Consider the following 16,837-nt stretch of genomic DNA (forward strand, 5'->3'; position numbering starts at 1 on the left):
TGGACCTAGGCATGGAGGGGGACACCCATGAGCCTTAACGAACTCGTAGTGCACAAAAGCTGGGCGTTTCTTTTACTGCTGCTGTTTTCCGGGAGCACAGAGCTCAGATAAAACTGAACATTTTCTCCACAAAGCCCCATCTGCTCTGACCTCGGTCGTGTGACCGTGTGAGCCCCCAGCTGCCCCGAGCACAGAAGGTTCCCAGGAGAACTGGATGCAGAAGCTGGTTTACGGGGTAAAGACGACTGCTCGTTGCCATACCTTCTGTTCTGGCGCTGAATTGGGAGCTTGCGTTTAGGCTCTCGTTCAAGTCTCAGTCATGGAAAGTTCTGCCATGTCTTCATCAAGTAAAGGTTTGCTGTTCTCATGTGATAGAAGGCCAAGGCTGGACGGTCTTGGGCCGGTGGTGTGAGGCCAATGGCATACAGGACCAAGGGCCCTTCTGTCTTCCTTCTTCTCTTTTCTGGTACGTGATTTTCATCTTCATGGTGGAAAGACAGCTGGTGTGCTTGCGGGCATCATTCTGCATTCCAGGCAGGACACAGCTTTGACGTTTTACTCAAGAAGTGACATCCTTTTTACGGATCTTTGGGCCAAGCAAGAGTCTGGCAAGAGTCATGTCATAGGGTCGTGCTTAACTCCACGGATTTGTGGAAAGTCACATACAGCATGAAGTGACCCACCCCGTCGTGCAATTCCTTGAATAGGGAAACTTTATCTTCAGTATCTGATGAATTTACGAGTCTGTGTTTATCTTAATACGGAAATAGTATTTTAAGTACTTACCGGCTGAATAAGCTTTTTTCCTCCTCCTTCCAACACCAGACTAAAACCGAGGACAGGCCTTGTCCATCTGGTGACCTTGCGCACAGCAGGGCTAAGGCCAAACCCCCGGGAAAAGCGCTTATTGGGCCGCCCGAGACGGTCAGATAATGATCACTTTATCAACTCATGGTGAATTAGACTTTGTAGGGTTGTAAACATGGAACCCGGGAGGTCTGAATTCAGAAACACTATGGATTTTCAGTCCACAGAAAATTCGTGTTTAGAGAAAATAGGTTAAGATACAGTCATGGCTAAAACTGCCCTAAAGAGAGATATTGATTATTGTTTGATGCATCAAATAATAACAAAATTGCCAGAAATCTCAGGATTTTCAAAAACAAAAGCCATGATTGAAATGAACAGCACCGGGCTTCCGAATCCTTGGGGGCTAAGAACCCACTCAAGCTTGGAAATGTGGTGGAGAGTTTGCGGTCGCCTTTGTGGGAGAGACATGTGCCTTTGGAAGGCCTTTCAATTTCTAGATTGTGGGAGAGGATTCTCTGCCCCCACAGAGGGTCTTGTCCCTTTCCAGTTCACGGGTTCCCTTACAATGTAATGGCTGAGCCCCTCTCTGCATCGGGCGCTCTCCTGTGACCTGGGCGTAGGTGACAAAGATGAGAGGTAACAGCCCCTGTCCTCAGACAAACGCAAAAGTTACTTTTAGAGAGTGACAAGCACCAAAATTAAATAAAATACAGTGGTTATTACATCAAAGAGGGATTCTGGGGGTCCACCTCAGCCAGGGTGCTCAGGGCAGACTTCCCCAAGTCAGTGATATTTAAACTGGGTCCAACACTAGTAAGGAAAAGGACATGTCTTTGCAGGCTGTGGTAACTTTGGATTTTAGTTGGACCTCGCATCGGTCCCTCTGTGACAGTTTTCTGTTAGTCTGAACTCCGTGCTGTGACGTCACACAGACCGCTCTCTCACCTCGCTGCTCTGCAAGTAGATGAACGGCTGCTCCTGTCAAAGGAGACTTCTTACTCGTCCTTTTCAGTATTTCCTGCCCGTGTTTTGAGCTTCTCTTACCCTAACGGCTCCCTTCCAGCTGGGGACCCTGCCCCGGGGGCCGACACCATGGCTGCGGTCACGCGGCTCAGCCTCCCCCCGCTTTCTGGCCGCCGCCCGGCCCCCGCTCCGTCTGCGCACGCGCACGCGCACGCGCACGCGCCGAAGTCTCGCAGAGAGGCTCACTTGTCGCCCGCAAGCCCGCGCCTGAGGAGAGGCTCCAAGAATGCCTCTGGCTTTGTTCGTGCTGAACACTAAGATTTTCAGTTATTTTCATCCTTTGTAATTCGACTCAATTCAAAAAAGAACAAAACTCATAAAAATCACTGTAATAAAGAAAAAGAGTGAAGGAAAACAATATGTCTGTGCTGAGCCACAGAGAGCTCAGGTTTAGTGAGATTTCCGTCTGGGAAAGGTTCAGGTAAGATCCCATTTTATCCAAACTAGGTCAATCTTAGCTTTTCTCTTTCTTGCTTAACCAGCCGCTTGCTCGCTCCTGGTTTCTCCTGGTGCCTGTAATGAGAAATGTGTCCCAGTGTAATTACAAAGATGAAAGCTCAGTGAGCACAGGCAGGGAGAGCAGGCATTAGAAATAACCACATTGCTCAGGGGGCTGCTCCCGCGGCTCAGCTCCAAAGTGTCTGATGGAACTGTGGGTGCGGAAAGCTCCCGGGCGGCCTGTCCCGAGCATCTTTGTGAGGGAAGCCAAGGATGGCCTTTTTGCCCCCATAAAGATGAAGTCCTGTACATGAAATAAGATGAATTTGCATTTGTTGTGATGACTGACAGCACAACTTTGAGCCATTTTTACAGGAAGATAAAAGCTTTAGGTGAGGGGCATTTGCCTGCTTCTGACTAAGCCATCAGTGCAACCATTAGCCTATCCATCAACCTTCCCACCCATTCATCTATTAATCCATTCACCTTCCCGCTCAGTCATACATCCACCCACCTATCCAATCCATCCATCCATCATCCAACCATCTGTCCATCCATCTATCCATCATCCAACCATTTGTCCATCTACCCACCCATCCATCCACCATCCATCCGCCATCCATCCATCATCCATCCACCATCCCTCTATCCATTGTCCATTCATCCACCATTCCTCCATCCATCCATTATCCATCCATCCATCATCCATCCTTCCATCATCTACTCATCCGCCCATCATCCATCCATCTGTTCATCCATCTACCCACCTATCCATCGTCCATCCATCCACCATCCATCCATCCATCATCCATCTATCCATCCGTCCATCCATCCATATATGCATACCCACCAGGCTTCCTTTGTCCACTTTGTCTACTTGCCACATTCCTAAAGTGCTTTTTCCAGGGTCCCTTCCCCCACTCATCTGGGTATACAAGGTGCGCTGTATGTTGGGGAAGGCAGGGGAATCAGGGGGGAGAAGAGATTCAGATGACCCCAGTGAGCATTGATGTGTTATCATCATAACTATCCTTGACGGAGACCTCACCATGGGGCTGGCAGGGCATTGAACGCCGTACTCACANCGGGTATACAAGGTGCACTGTATGTTGGGGAAGGCAGGGGAATCGGGGGAGAAGAGATTCAGATGACCCCAGTGAGCATTGATGTGTTATCATCATAACTATCCTTGACGGAGACCTCACCATGGGGCTGGCAGGGCATTGAACGCCGTACTCACATCATGTGGAATCAACACAGTTAAGGGGTAAAGGGCGTAATCCACATTTTACTGAGACAAGTGTAAAGGAGTTTAGTGCTTGCCCAGTGTCCCACAGCTACGGACAAGGGAGTCTGGAGTCAGATCCATGCCGTCTGCCTCTAAGGCCTGGGGTCGCCATCACCTCCACTCTACTGTCTTCCCTCCAGGAATGGGAGGTCCCAGCTCACAGTGTCTCAGGGACCATGCCCACCCCACCCCCGCCCCTCAGAGTCCGGGGGGAACTCTCCGATTAGCCAGCCCTTAGGAACAAGCCACAAGCCACGGCTCCTCATCTGGCCGGCAGAGTACGAGGTGCTGGGGCCTTTGAGCACTGTTACCATAGAAACCGCCCCCCTTCCAGGTAGGAATATTTCTGTGTGCTGCCGGAACACAGACGCTCAGCGATACCAGCGGATGACTTTAAAGACAAAGCTGCCCTGTGCTAGAGGGAAAAGAATAAGAAAAGAAAAAAACAAATGCTGAGGTACCATATTCATTTGGCTTTGTGTTCTGTGCTTAGGATTCATTTTTATTTTAAGGCAGTGCTATTGCGGAGGAAGACATCTGAGCTCTGACTGCCAGGGAACATGCAGCATCGGGGTGAAATTGGGGAACTGCCGCCCCTGCCTCCCATGGGACCGTGCTCTCCTGGACAAGAAGCAGGACGAGCTCATGCATGTCCTTCCCTTCGGACGGCAGCTGACATTGGTCCATCGGCTCAGCGGAGCTGGGATCTGGTCCCGCAGAGTCCCTGGCCCAGGCTGGGGAGTTGGCTGTGGCATGTACTCAGGAAACGGTTTTGCTGCTGAAACTCACAGCGCTCGCGAGCAGGTTTCCAGAGGTTCTGTGCCATCCACCTGCTCCAAGCATCCCAAAGATGCCCGGCAGTGGGAAGCAAGGGGCAGCCGGGTGAGGGTCCGGCCTGTGGACTCCAAACTGCGTCTGAGGGACCTGAGCTTCCTCGGGGGCGGCTCCAACCTTACTGGAGCAGCTCAGGGAGGCCAGGAGGGATGGATTCCAAACCCCACTGAAGCCAGAACTGCTGGCTTCATTTTTTAAAGATATAATTTAGATACAGTAGAATTCTACCTTTTCAGTATGCAGTTCTGTGAGTTTGGGCGAATGCATACAGTCATGTAACCACCACCACACTCAAGTGATAGAACATCCCCTCGCCCCCAGCTCTTGGCAACCACTGATCTATTTTCTGTCCTTATAGTTTTGCCTTTTTTGGAACGTCCTATAAATGGAATCATCCAGTATGTCGAGTTTCCAGGCTGGTTTCTTTCAAGAAGCCTGACGTATTGGCGGTTTGTCCATGTTGTTGAGAGTATGGCATTCCTTCCTTTTATTGCCAGTCTGTTTTCCATCGGTTTGTCTACTCATTCTCCAGTTAAGGGACATATGGTTTTTGTGGGTTTTTCTTTAAGATTTTATTTATTTATTTGAGAGAGACAGAGAGAGAGATAATATGAGCAGGGGAGAGGGAGAAGCAGACTCCTCAGTGAGCAGAGAGCCTGATACAGGACTCGATCCCAGGACCCTGGGACCATGACCTGAGCCGAAGGCAGACGTTTCACCGACGGAGCCCCCCAGGTGCCCCAGGTTTTGTGTGTGGGGGGGGTTTGGTGATTTTTTGAAATTAAGCTGCCATCAATATTTGAATACGGCTGTTGTGTGACAGAGAATGANAAGATTTTATTTATTTATATGACGGAGACAGAGACAGCCAACGAGAGAGGGAACACAAGCAGGGGGAGTGGGAGAGGAAGAAGCAGGCTCATAGCAGAGGAGCCTGACGTGGGGCTCGATCCCATAACGCCGGGATCACGCCCTGAGCCGAAGGCAGACGCTCAACCGCTGTGCCACCCAGGCGCCCCTGCCATCAATATTTGAATACGGCTGTTGTGTGACAGAGAATGCGTTCCCAGGGCAGGGACTGTGGGTTGTTAGGTAAGTTTAAATTTAGAGGGAACTCCCAACTGTCGTCCAGAGTGGCTCTGCCACTGTTCCCTTCACTGGGAGCGAGTGAGAGTCCCTGTGTGCTGCACTCTTGACAGCACTTAGTACTGTCTGCTGGTTAGTTTTTAGGCTGACCGTTCTCACAGCGGTAGTACGGTCTCCTTGTGGTTCTCCTTTGTGGTTCCGTAGTGACGACAGACGTCGAGCTCCTTTCATGTGCTTGCTTCCCATTTGTGGATCTTTGTGGGTCAAGTGTCCATTTACACTTCTATTCTGCTGTTTTATTTGTCTTCCATACTGAAGTGGAGAGAAAGAGAGGTACAAGAGGAATGCCACAGCCTGGGAACAACGGTTGGGAGCACAAGTAGAAATGGGGCCCTCCGCAGCTGCAGCTAGCACGTCTCCCCAAATTCAGAGCAATGGTATGGCAGGCGCCTCCCCACCCAAAGACCCTGATGGCGGCCCTTTCAACTCCATCCTCTATGTTACGTTTAGAGTAAGCAATTCGTGTCTGATCACTGCTGTTGGTGCCCAGGACAGACGACAGAGCTTTAATTATACCAACAGATTTCGTATTATTTGTGTGACCAGATAATGACCAGCTCCTGTGGGTTACTTAATAAGTACTTGCTGAACCCTATAAAATCCCGTCCCTGCCCAGTGGGTCCTGTATTTGGTTTGAAAAGCTAACACCAATGTATTCAGAGAGGGAATTAAAGACATCATTTGTTGAAAATGGGCACAAAGTAGACGGAGGCAGAGTTTTATGCTTTTAGGAAGGCCCACTTGGGAGAGGTGGGGCTTGCGTTGGGTATGGAAGGGAGACTGGCAAAGAGAATGCACCTGAGAAGGGCAGGTGTGAGCAAGGCATGATGGGTGATGGGGGGGAGGTGGGGAATGGGGTGGGGGATGAGGTGATGGGGGGATGAGGGATGGGCAACGGGGGTGATGGGGGCTGGCAGCTGGGCGATGGAGCGGGGAAGGGGAATCAATGGGGTGTGGAAACGAGGCCAGCCAGAGGGGAAGGCTCACAACAAAAGCAGCATGTGATTGCGGGGTGGGGGGTGTGGAGAATGAAGCCACAAAGGCCAAATGATGGCGATCCCCACCTTTTGAAGCAGGAAACTGGTCTTGGTTTGATGAAGACCTACGCTCTCCAGGCCCTCCACCCACTTACGGCCACAGACTAGCTGTGGTCACTGAAGTCAGCCGGCAAACACACCTGCTGAATGAAACCATCAGATTTCTACTAGCAAGGAGACATCACTCCAACAAGAAATGTCTAACACTTCATCATCTAAATCGGCTCAAACCAAGAACTGTGTGATGCCGGGCAAGAACAGAAGAGAAATCCTTAGGCTTCAGCAGTGAAGAGGCTCGACATGGAACTCCCGTTCATCGACACAATTATTGTAGAATTTTCCTTAATCACCAGCCTCGAGAACTACCTACCAGTGGGGTGCAGTGAAATCATTTTTGCTTTATAGTTTTGGCCACTTCTTGGCTCCTTAAGTATCTCCTATTTGGTTTCTTTTATTGAACGAGCGATCCATATGTGCATTGATTAGATTGCAACAGAAATGGTGTTTCTTTCAGCCGGTCGTGGGTGGGAGTAAAATCTATTTGTCAAGACCAAGCCCACAGTCTAGACAATGACCGGGTCTCCCAGGAGTGCCCCTGTGCAGGGTGGCGGGGATGCGTCCCTGGCTTGGTGTTTATCCCTCAAGGGCAAACGAAGCTAAGCCTTTGCTCTAAGTTCCACTGTTAAATGGCTGGAACCTCATTCCCCTGCCCTCAGGGCTCTCACCCAGAGCTCACAGCAATATTTGCCTCCTGACACGATCGCTGCTGCGAGCTCACTCAGCTCCCAGCCTCGGTGCGCCTGCTCTGATGTTCCCATGAAGGCTTTGCTTGTTGAGTTCTGTAGCGGTATAAGGAGGAGACAGACCTCGTGGCTTTGGTCATGCTGGCTCACAAGGGTAGTCCTTGAATAACCACTTTGTGTTCCAGAAAAAAAACAAAACAACAACAAAAAAACAGACAAGCAGACATACGGGAGGATCCCAGCGCCCCGGAACGGCAGAGGGCTGATGCCAGAGATCTCTCTGGAGCTCCCAACACACGTGGTCCAGNAAAAACAGACAAGCAGACATACGGGAGTATCCCAGCGCCCCGGAACGGCAGAGGGCTGATGCCAGAGATCTCTCTGGAGCTCCCAACACACGTGGTCCAGAGGAACACCTAACACTCACACTTCCATGGGACTCTCCCACTAACTGATGCGTCCCCACCCTCCCTGGTCCTCTGGACACGTGCAGTGGTTGCTTCCGAACTGGCTGGCCGTTCCCAGGTGTAGCCCTCACAAGGTGGCATTTGTCCCAGACATTGGCCTGAGAAGCGACTCCCTAAACTAGCCCACGGATCCGCTGACGTCACCTTTGGGATGTTGTGTGTTTTTTTCAATTTGACTCCCTATCCCCCCAGTGAATGTGGTCAAGTGTTTCTAAAACACTCTTCCAAAGCCCCCTCAGACCAGGGTTGGCGACTGACACTCCTCAGACCCAATCCCCCCAACGCCTGTTTCTGTAAACAGAGTTTTACTGAAACACAGCCAAGCCCACTCGTGCGTGGGTTACTGATGGCTGCAATAGCAGAGAGGACTACATCCAGCAGAGACATCTGGCCGGCAAAGCCTACAATACTGACGGTCTGGCCCTTTGCAGAAATAGCCCGCTGCCCCTGGTTCGACAGCAGTGAGCACAGCGCAATGACAGCACAGCCATTCAGCTGCTCAACCCTCAGGAACACCTTTGGTGCTTAGTGAATGCCTGTGGCGGGGTGGGTAGAGGGCGGGGGTGGGGAGCGCTCCGAGAACCAGGCAGGGTCTTGCTCTCATCTCCAAGATGCCTCTTGACGCTGGATGGCTTGCTTCTAAACGCACCTCGGTGATTTCTCCTGTTGCATGCATTCGCTCAGCGGAGGTGATGGCTGGGGTCTTCGGCATGTTTCCTGCGGTTTGAAGGAGCTTAGGAAGAACCAGAGACCTGCCGGCCCTCTGATGCCCTCCCCCTAACTCGCCCCCTAGGCTCCCGGCTTTCTCTTCATTTGCATCCTGGTGAGGTTCATAACTGTGTGAAATTGCATGAAATGTGCAGTGCCTGTGGTGAGCTCTGCCTGCAGCTCTCGGTGCTACAGTAAATGTATGTACAGCGATTTGGAATGTGATGATTTTTGCAGTGAAGCCAGCTAGAGCTGGAGGGAATGTACAGTCACCAAGGCGAAGGCCGCAGTTTCCCAGGCAGCCTGCTCCTGCTCCCTCTCATTCCACCGCCTGGTGATCCGGCAGCCTCCACACAGGGCTGCTTCATTGGGAAAGAAGGAGAAGGGTTTGAGCAGCTCATTTCTATTCCAAAGCAGTCCTCATTTTCCTTCACTCTGACTTCTTCCCTTCCTCTGTCCCATCGAGGTAAGTGAAGGGGACACTGGCTGGGAAGATGTGGGCCTCCCTCATCACGGGTGGTTTCTCAGTACGGAGCCCTTCCTCCCAGAGGTTTTGAGCTCTGTAGAGCTGGGCCAGCGCCCCCCAGACTTGCCTTGTTCTGAGGCTCATGTGGGGCCCCTCTCTGGAGATTGATTCATTAGGTTTGGGCTGAGGTCTAGAGCCTGCATTATTGTTTCTTTTTTTTTTTTCCAATTTTTTTTTGCGTTTCTGGGAATCCTTGGCAGGTCTGGGGAACAATGAATTTGTCCACGAGCAGAGGACAACACCAGCTGACATCTTTCCTGTGGTTCCCTCAATGGTCTGGCCCTCTTCTCCCGAGTGTGTAGCAGCACCCCCATTCCAGAGAGGAGTGAATGGGACCCTCTGAGAGGATTGTTTGCGCGAGGGTGGAGCTGATGTGTGTCCTGAGCCTCACTGGGGCTCACGGGAGGCGTGACAGGTGCCGTGCCTATCTGTGGGTCCCCAGAGAAGGTGGGCGCAGACAAGCCCCGTGGAAGGCACACTGGATGGGGTAAATGGGGCGTCAGTGAGCCTTCTCCTCCCAAGTGATATGCCTTCCTCTGCTCATCTCTGGACACTTCTTTTCCGTTAAAGGTTTTTTCCTCATTTGTCTCTTGCAGGGGCCTCCGTTCTGTAATTGGCACTGAGATCTTTTGAAAAAATTATCTTTACCATCAAGGTAAATGTAAAAATAGGTTTATATTGAACGGCTGCACACGGTTGAAATGTGAATCGTTTGGAGATGAGAGCTTCACAAAGTGACCAGGCGAGTGTCTTGGCTTTAAAACCCAGCTGCTGGCTCTCACATCCCCACAGCGGATGTGCTGTGGGTCAGGACGGCGAGCCCCGGCCAGGCCAGGGGAGTTGATCCCCCAAGTGACCCTTCTAGACAGTGATAGAATTTAATATCCATGTTAGGGTGGGGGTGGTTCCATGTTTCCTCCTGAGCACCCCTCCTGCTCTGAGCAGGTGCATTCGCCTGGGGAAGGAGGCATGACCTCTTACCAGGTATCTCGGGTCTGACAGAAGCCGGGCAGTGGGGAGAGCATCCCAGGGAAGGATCTGAGGAAGAGGTTGGAGCACAGGAGCAATAGAAGCGAGAGCGGCCGGTGTGGGACTGAGCCCGCCCGTCCTGCGTCCCCGGGCCGAGGCGGGCCGTCTGCGTATGAGGATGAACGTGGGGCACCAGGCAAGATGGTGGCAGTAACCTCATTAGGCTCCTTCACTGCTGTTTCATGGGGACAGAAGACATGCGATCAACTGCTCACACTCCCGCTGCCCCACTTGTCACAATGGCAGACACCACTGGGAAGCACACGTGTGCAAAAAGAATGAGTCGTCGGGACTGCCCCGCCCCGCCCCCAGCAGGCCCAAACCCTCTTCCCTAGACAAAGCTCATGGAGAGCTGTTCAGACAATCCGCCTGCATCCATCGATCATCCGTACTTCAGACCCTGCGCGGAGAGCTCCCCGTGTCAACACCTCACCTCATGGCCAAGGGCTGCGTGGAGCCCATGTCTACACCAGCACTTCTCTTTGCAATCAGCTGCTGACAAGTGTGGCCCTGTCTCCCAGAGTCCTGCTGCCGCGATCGTGCTGTTGGGAGCTTCCCTGACTGTGGCCAGGATGAAGTCCTCGCAAGGGGCAGGTTGGCTCAAAGGCCTTGTGAGGATTAGCCCCGGGACAAGGTGTGCATCCAGTCGGTCTCTCAGTCTCAAAGCCCAGACTGGGGTATCCGCAGCAGGACAGAACACTTAGTGCTCTCAGCAAAGCCTTTGCAGAAGAGCTGGGAACGGCCCATATCCTGGCCTTTCCCCAGGCTGAAGCCCCCAGGCTTCCCCTCCCTCGGGCCACGCCAGGGCCACATTCTCCCCATCATCATGGGCGGATTCCAGCAATTGCAAAATTACCCATCTGGGCAGGTTTGGAGACCAAGGTAGAATGGAGACTCCTTCACTCTGTGGGTGTGCGATCTAACAGCAGGTCACCGGCACAACAGGTGTGATTGGACTCACGGTGCAGGCAGATTGGAAGGACCGTACGGGGGGGCCCTTAGTGAAAACGTGATAGCGCAGGGTGATGGCTCCGGGGATGCTGTCGGGGGGAGGGGGGAAGCCGGCAGGGGCGGGACGTGACCCTGTGACCGGTTTCGCTCACTCAGAAGCTAACTGCCCAGCGCAGGAATGAGACGTCTGTCCGTGGTCCTGTTAGAGTCCTGCTGTTACTGTTAATGCACTGAGTTAGGACCAGACCCAACAGACACGACAAGGAAGGCAGCCTTACCACGTGCCAGAGAGCAGCGTCTACAAGGGACAGAGGAGTCCTGATTGCCTCTTCCTCGGCCTCCTTTACAAGTCGGGGGTGGATGTGCCAGAGGACACCCTTTGGCTTCTTGGGTAATTACCTGAATGTGGATCGCTTTGCTTTAAGGTATTTTTTTCCGGGAGCTCAGGAGAGAAGCAAGTGCCATAGACATTTCTGTCATTGCAAAGCTGATCGTTTATATGATTTTCTGCGCTCCTCTGCAGAGCACGTGGACGTGATTTCTGGGGCGGGGAGGCAGGCCCCTCGGGGAAGGGAGACGCAGGTGTGTGGCCCACCTTCCTGTCCTCTTTATCCCATAAGGTTTCTTGAAGGCATTGCCATGGTTTGCATTTTTTCCTCTGCCCTTGTTAGTATGTGTTCAAAATACTACACCGATGCCCCCAGTAGTCACGTGTCACTGCTGCTCGGTGACACTCCCAGCCACCCGGGGGTGAGGTGGGGCCCTGAACCTGCAGCCAGGGGTTAGATTCCCGCTCTGCAGATGACCGGCCCATGCTCACGTGGTCCCTCTGCCAGCTGGACACCCGCATGCTCAACCCCCGGGGATTATTGTCACAATCAGGGAGCCAGGACCTGTGCAGATAGTCTGGTGATCACAAGCTCTGAGATGCTGGAAACAGGCCCAGATTCCAGTCCTGTTTGTCCTTGACCCAATTCTCCAGACTGGAGAGGAGGGTGCAGGGAAGCAGGTGGGGCAGGAGGGCATGTTGAGTGTGGACACGGTCTGAGCTGAGACGGTCAGCTGGATCCCACGGGAGCCTGGAGCAGGAAATACACCTTAGCGCTGGCCCCACCTCGAGGCTCTGGGTCTGTTGGGTGCCACCGTTGTGCCCAGGCCGAGGCCCCAGCAAAGGAGACACCTGGGACATTAGCAGCCAACAGCTCCAACAGCCTGCTGGCCGGTCCTGGTGGGCACCAACGGCATCAACTACACCCCCGAGTTCTCACCGTAACACATGACATGGACGCGAATTTCATACAGCATATAATAATCCATGTACTAAATAATGACTCACATTGGTGAGAAAGACAAAACCATGTTCCCTATTTGCTCATCCCCTCCTTGATTAAAACCCGTTAATAAGCTTTGTGGAGAGGAGGGTGTGGAACCACGTCTGGCTCCTTCCACGCCCTCCGGCAATCCTTCCAAGTCCTCCTCCAACGTGGTGCTGGGCCTGTGGTCCACAGCTGTCTCGAGACCTGCGAGCCTCCTGACGTCTGCTTGTTGTCCAGGGCCCCAGACACATGCGGCCAAGGTCACTGACTTGCTGAGCCCATGTCCTGCTGCAGTAATGTCCCCCACGTCTGCAGTGGACGCTCCTTCCATGTGACGGACGTGGACACGTGAGCTCCGAGCTGCTCCTTGCAGCTGTGCTCCCATTTCCTTCCCATTTCACAGGTGAGCAGAGGGAGTCCAGCTGGGACTGAGCCACCCTGCACCCTGTGCGACCATGTCCCAGATGGAGCCCTTCCAGCCTGTGCACCTGGCCTGGCTTCACATTTCTCACCTGGATTACCACACCTGCTTCCTACGTGGCCCCCTGCCTTGGTTTCCCCCCAAATCCCCCTCTCCTTATGGTCACCAGATGGAGAATTCTAGAGTGCATCTCACATCACTTCTGTGCACAACGTCCTTGAAGGGTCCCCTGATGAGCTGGTCAGCTTGGGCTGCCATCCCCAAGTCCTGCAGACGGGGGACTTACGCTGCACACTTATTTCCCACCGTCTTGGAGGCTGGAAGCCCAAGGTCAAGATGCCGGCGGGGCTGGTTTCGCCTGAGGCCTCTCTCCTGACTTGCAGATAGTCGGCTTCTCCCCGTCCTCACGTGGCTGTCCCGCTGCACACACCCCTGCGTCTCTTCTTCTATGGGCTTCAGTCCCCTGAGTAGGCCCCACACTTGTGACCTCATGTAACTCTAATTACCTCTTTAAAATCCCATCTCCAGTCACATGGGGGGTTAGGGCTGCCAACTAAGGCATTTGGGGAAGACAATTCAGTGTAGACACCTCCAATGCGGGAGTTCTGGGGATAAAGTCTGATCCCATTGGCCCCCATTACAAGCGTCTTCAGGGTCTGCTCCTTGCCTAGTTCTCCAAATGCCGCTCTCTTCCCCTCCAGACACCCACACCCTAGGCCCCAGCCCTGCACAGGTCGTCCAGACCCCTAAACGTTTATCACCCTCGTCCTGACTGTGCCTTTGCACGAGTGGCCTGTGGTCCGTGAACCCCGGTCCCCATCGCCGCCTGTCTTATTCCTGCCGCAGGCGCGAGGCTGTCATTCAGCCCTGTCTGCTCCTGGTCCCAGGATGGGACCCACATCCCTTCCTTTCAGCCCCACATCATAATCACCTGTGGGCAGTCTCTTCCTCAGGGGCCACCGCAATCCTAAAGCAGGGATCTGTTCATTCCTTTCTGTATCTCCAGACACCAACCCCGCAGCCAGGGCGTGAGGTCTGGGGGATGCAGCAGAGGGTACCTGGAAAGTAGTGAGTGCAGAGGCTTGCTGACCTCTTCCTGCACATGCTCGTTCTCAGCACCGCATGCTGCGTGGGGCCGCCGGCTTCCACTGGCTTCCACCGCCAGCCCGCGAGGTGAGAGGCTCATTTTGTCTGCTTCACAGGCCAGCAATCCGAGACTCGAGGATGTCCGCGGGCTTTCCCACGGCTCCGCAGCAGGGAGTGGCAGGGGAGGTGCGGTCTGGGCTATGGGGTCTCANCTCACACTCCCGCTGCCCCACTTGTCACAATGGCAGACACCACTGGGAAGCACACGTGTGCAAAAAGAATGAGTCGTCGGGACTGCCCCGCCCCGCCCCCAGCAGGCCCAAACCCTCTTCCCTAGACAAAGCTCATGGAGAGCTGTTCAGACAATCCGCCTGCATCCATCGATCATCCGTACTTCAGACCCTGCGCGGAGAGCTCCCCGTGTCAACACCTCACCTCATGGCCAAGGGCTGCGTGGAGCCCATGTCTACACCAGCACTTCTCTTTGCAATCAGCTGCTGACAAGTGTGGCCCTGTCTCCCAGAGTCCTGCTGCCGCGATCGTGCTGTTGGGAGCTTCCCTGACTGTGGCCAGGATGAAGTCCTCGCAAGGGGCAGGTTGGCTCAAAGGCCTTGTGAGGATTAGCCCCGGGACAAGGTGTGCATCCAGTCGGTCTCTCAGTCTCAAAGCCCAGACTGGGGTATCCGCAGCAGGACAGAACACTTAGTGCTCTCAGCAAAGCCTTTGCAGAAGAGCTGGGAACGGCCCATATCCTGGCCTTTCCCCAGGCTGAAGCCCCCAGGCTTCCCCTCCCTCGGGCCACGCCAGGGCCACATTCTCCCCATCATCATGGGCGGATTCCAGCAATTGCAAAATTACCCATCTGGGCAGGTTTGGAGACCAAGGTAGAATGGAGACTCCTTCACTCTGTGGGTGTGCGATCTAACAGCAGGTCACCGGCACAACAGGTGTGATTGGACTCACGGTGCAGGCAGATTGGAAGGACCGTACGGGGGGGCCCTTAGTGAAAACGTGATAGCGCAGGGTGATGGCTCCGGGGATGCTGTCGGGGGGAGGGGGGAAGCCGGCAGGGGCGGGACGTGACCCTGTGACCGGTTTCGCTCACTCAGAAGCTAACTGCCCAGCGCAGGAATGAGACGTCTGTCCGTGGTCCTGTTAGAGTCCTGCTGTTACTGTTAATGCACTGAGTTAGGACCAGACCCAACAGACACGACAAGGAAGGCAGCCTTACCACGTGCCAGAGAGCAGCGTCTACAAGGGACAGAGGAGTCCTGATTGCCTCTTCCTCGGCCTCCTTTACAAGTCGGGGGTGGATGTGCCAGAGGACACCCTTTGGCTTCTTGGGTAATTACCTGAATGTGGATCGCTTTGCTTTAAGGTATTTTTTTCCGGGAGCTCAGGAGAGAAGCAAGTGCCATAGACATTTCTGTCATTGCAAAGCTGATCGTTTATATGATTTTCTGCGCTCCTCTGCAGAGCACGTGGACGTGATTTCTGGGGCGGGGAGGCAGGCCCCTCGGGGAAGGGAGACGCAGGTGTGTGGCCCACCTTCCTGTCCTCTTTATCCCATAAGGTTTCTTGAAGGCATTGCCATGGTTTGCATTTTTTCCTCTGCCCTTGTTAGTATGTGTTCAAAATACTACACCGATGCCCCCAGTAGTCACGTGTCACTGCTGCTCGGTGACACTCCCAGCCACCCGGGGGTGAGGTGGGGCCCTGAACCTGCAGCCAGGGGTTAGATTCCCGCTCTGCAGATGACCGGCCCATGCTCACATGGTCCCTCTGCCAGCTGGACACCCGCATGCTCAACCCCCGGGGATTATTGTCACAATCAGGGAGCCAGGACCTGTGCAGATAGTCTGGTGATCACAAGCTCTGAGATGCTGGAAACAGGCCCAGATTCCAGTCCTGTTTGTCCTTGACCCAATTCTCCAGACTGGAGAGGAGGGTGCAGGGAAGCAGGTGGGGCAGGAGGGCATGTTGAGTGTGGACACGGTCTGAGCTGAGACGGTCAGCTGGATCCCACGGGAGCCTGGAGCAGGAAATACACCTTAGCGCTGGCCCCACCTCGAGGCTCTGGGTCTGTTGGGTGCCACCGTTGTGCCCAGGCCGAGGCCCCAGCAAAGGAGACACCTGGGACATTAGCAGCCAACAGCTCCAACAGCCTGCTGGCCGGTCCTGGTGGGCACCAACGGCATCAACTACACCCCCGAGTTCTCACCGTAACACATGACATGGACGCGAATTTCATACAGCATATAATAATCCATGTACTAAATAATGACTCACATTGGTGAGAAAGACAAAACCATGTTCCCTATTTGCTCATCCCCTCCTTGATTAAAACCCATTAATAAGCTTTGTGGAGAGGAGGGTGTGGAACCACGTCTGGCTCCTTCCACGCCCTCCGGCAATCCTTCCAAGTCCTCCTCCAACGTGGTGCTGGGCCTGTGGTCCACAGCTGTCTCGAGACCTGCGAGCCTCCTGACGTCTGCTTGTTGTCCAGGGCCCCAGACACATGCGGCCAAGGTCACTGACTTGCTGAGCCCATGTCCTGCTGCAGTAATGTCCCCCACGTCTGCAGTGGACGCTCCTTCCATGTGACGGACGTGGACACGTGAGCTCCGAGCTGCTCCTTGCAGCTGTGCTCCCATTTCCTTCCCATTTCACAGGTGAGCAGAGGGAGTCCAGCTGGGACTGAGCCACCCTGCACCCTGTGCGACCATGTCCCAGATGGAGCCCTTCCAGCCTGTGCACCTGGCCTGGCTTCACATTTCTCACCTGGATTACCACACCTGCTTCCTACGTGGCCCCCTGCCTTGGTTTCCCCCCAAATCCCCCTCTCCTTATGGTCACCAGATGGAGAATTCTAGAGTGCATCTCACATCACTTCTGTGCACAACGTCCTTGAAGGGTCCCCTGATGAGCTGGTCAGCTTGGGCTGCCATCCCCAAGTCCTGCAGACGGGGGACTTACGCTGCACACTTATTTCCCACCGTCTTGGAGGCTGGAAG

This window comes from Ailuropoda melanoleuca, chromosome 13, assembly GCF_002007445.2.
Source record: "Ailuropoda melanoleuca isolate Jingjing chromosome 13, ASM200744v2, whole genome shotgun sequence".
NCBI lineage: Eukaryota > Metazoa > Chordata > Mammalia > Carnivora > Ursidae > Ailuropoda > Ailuropoda melanoleuca.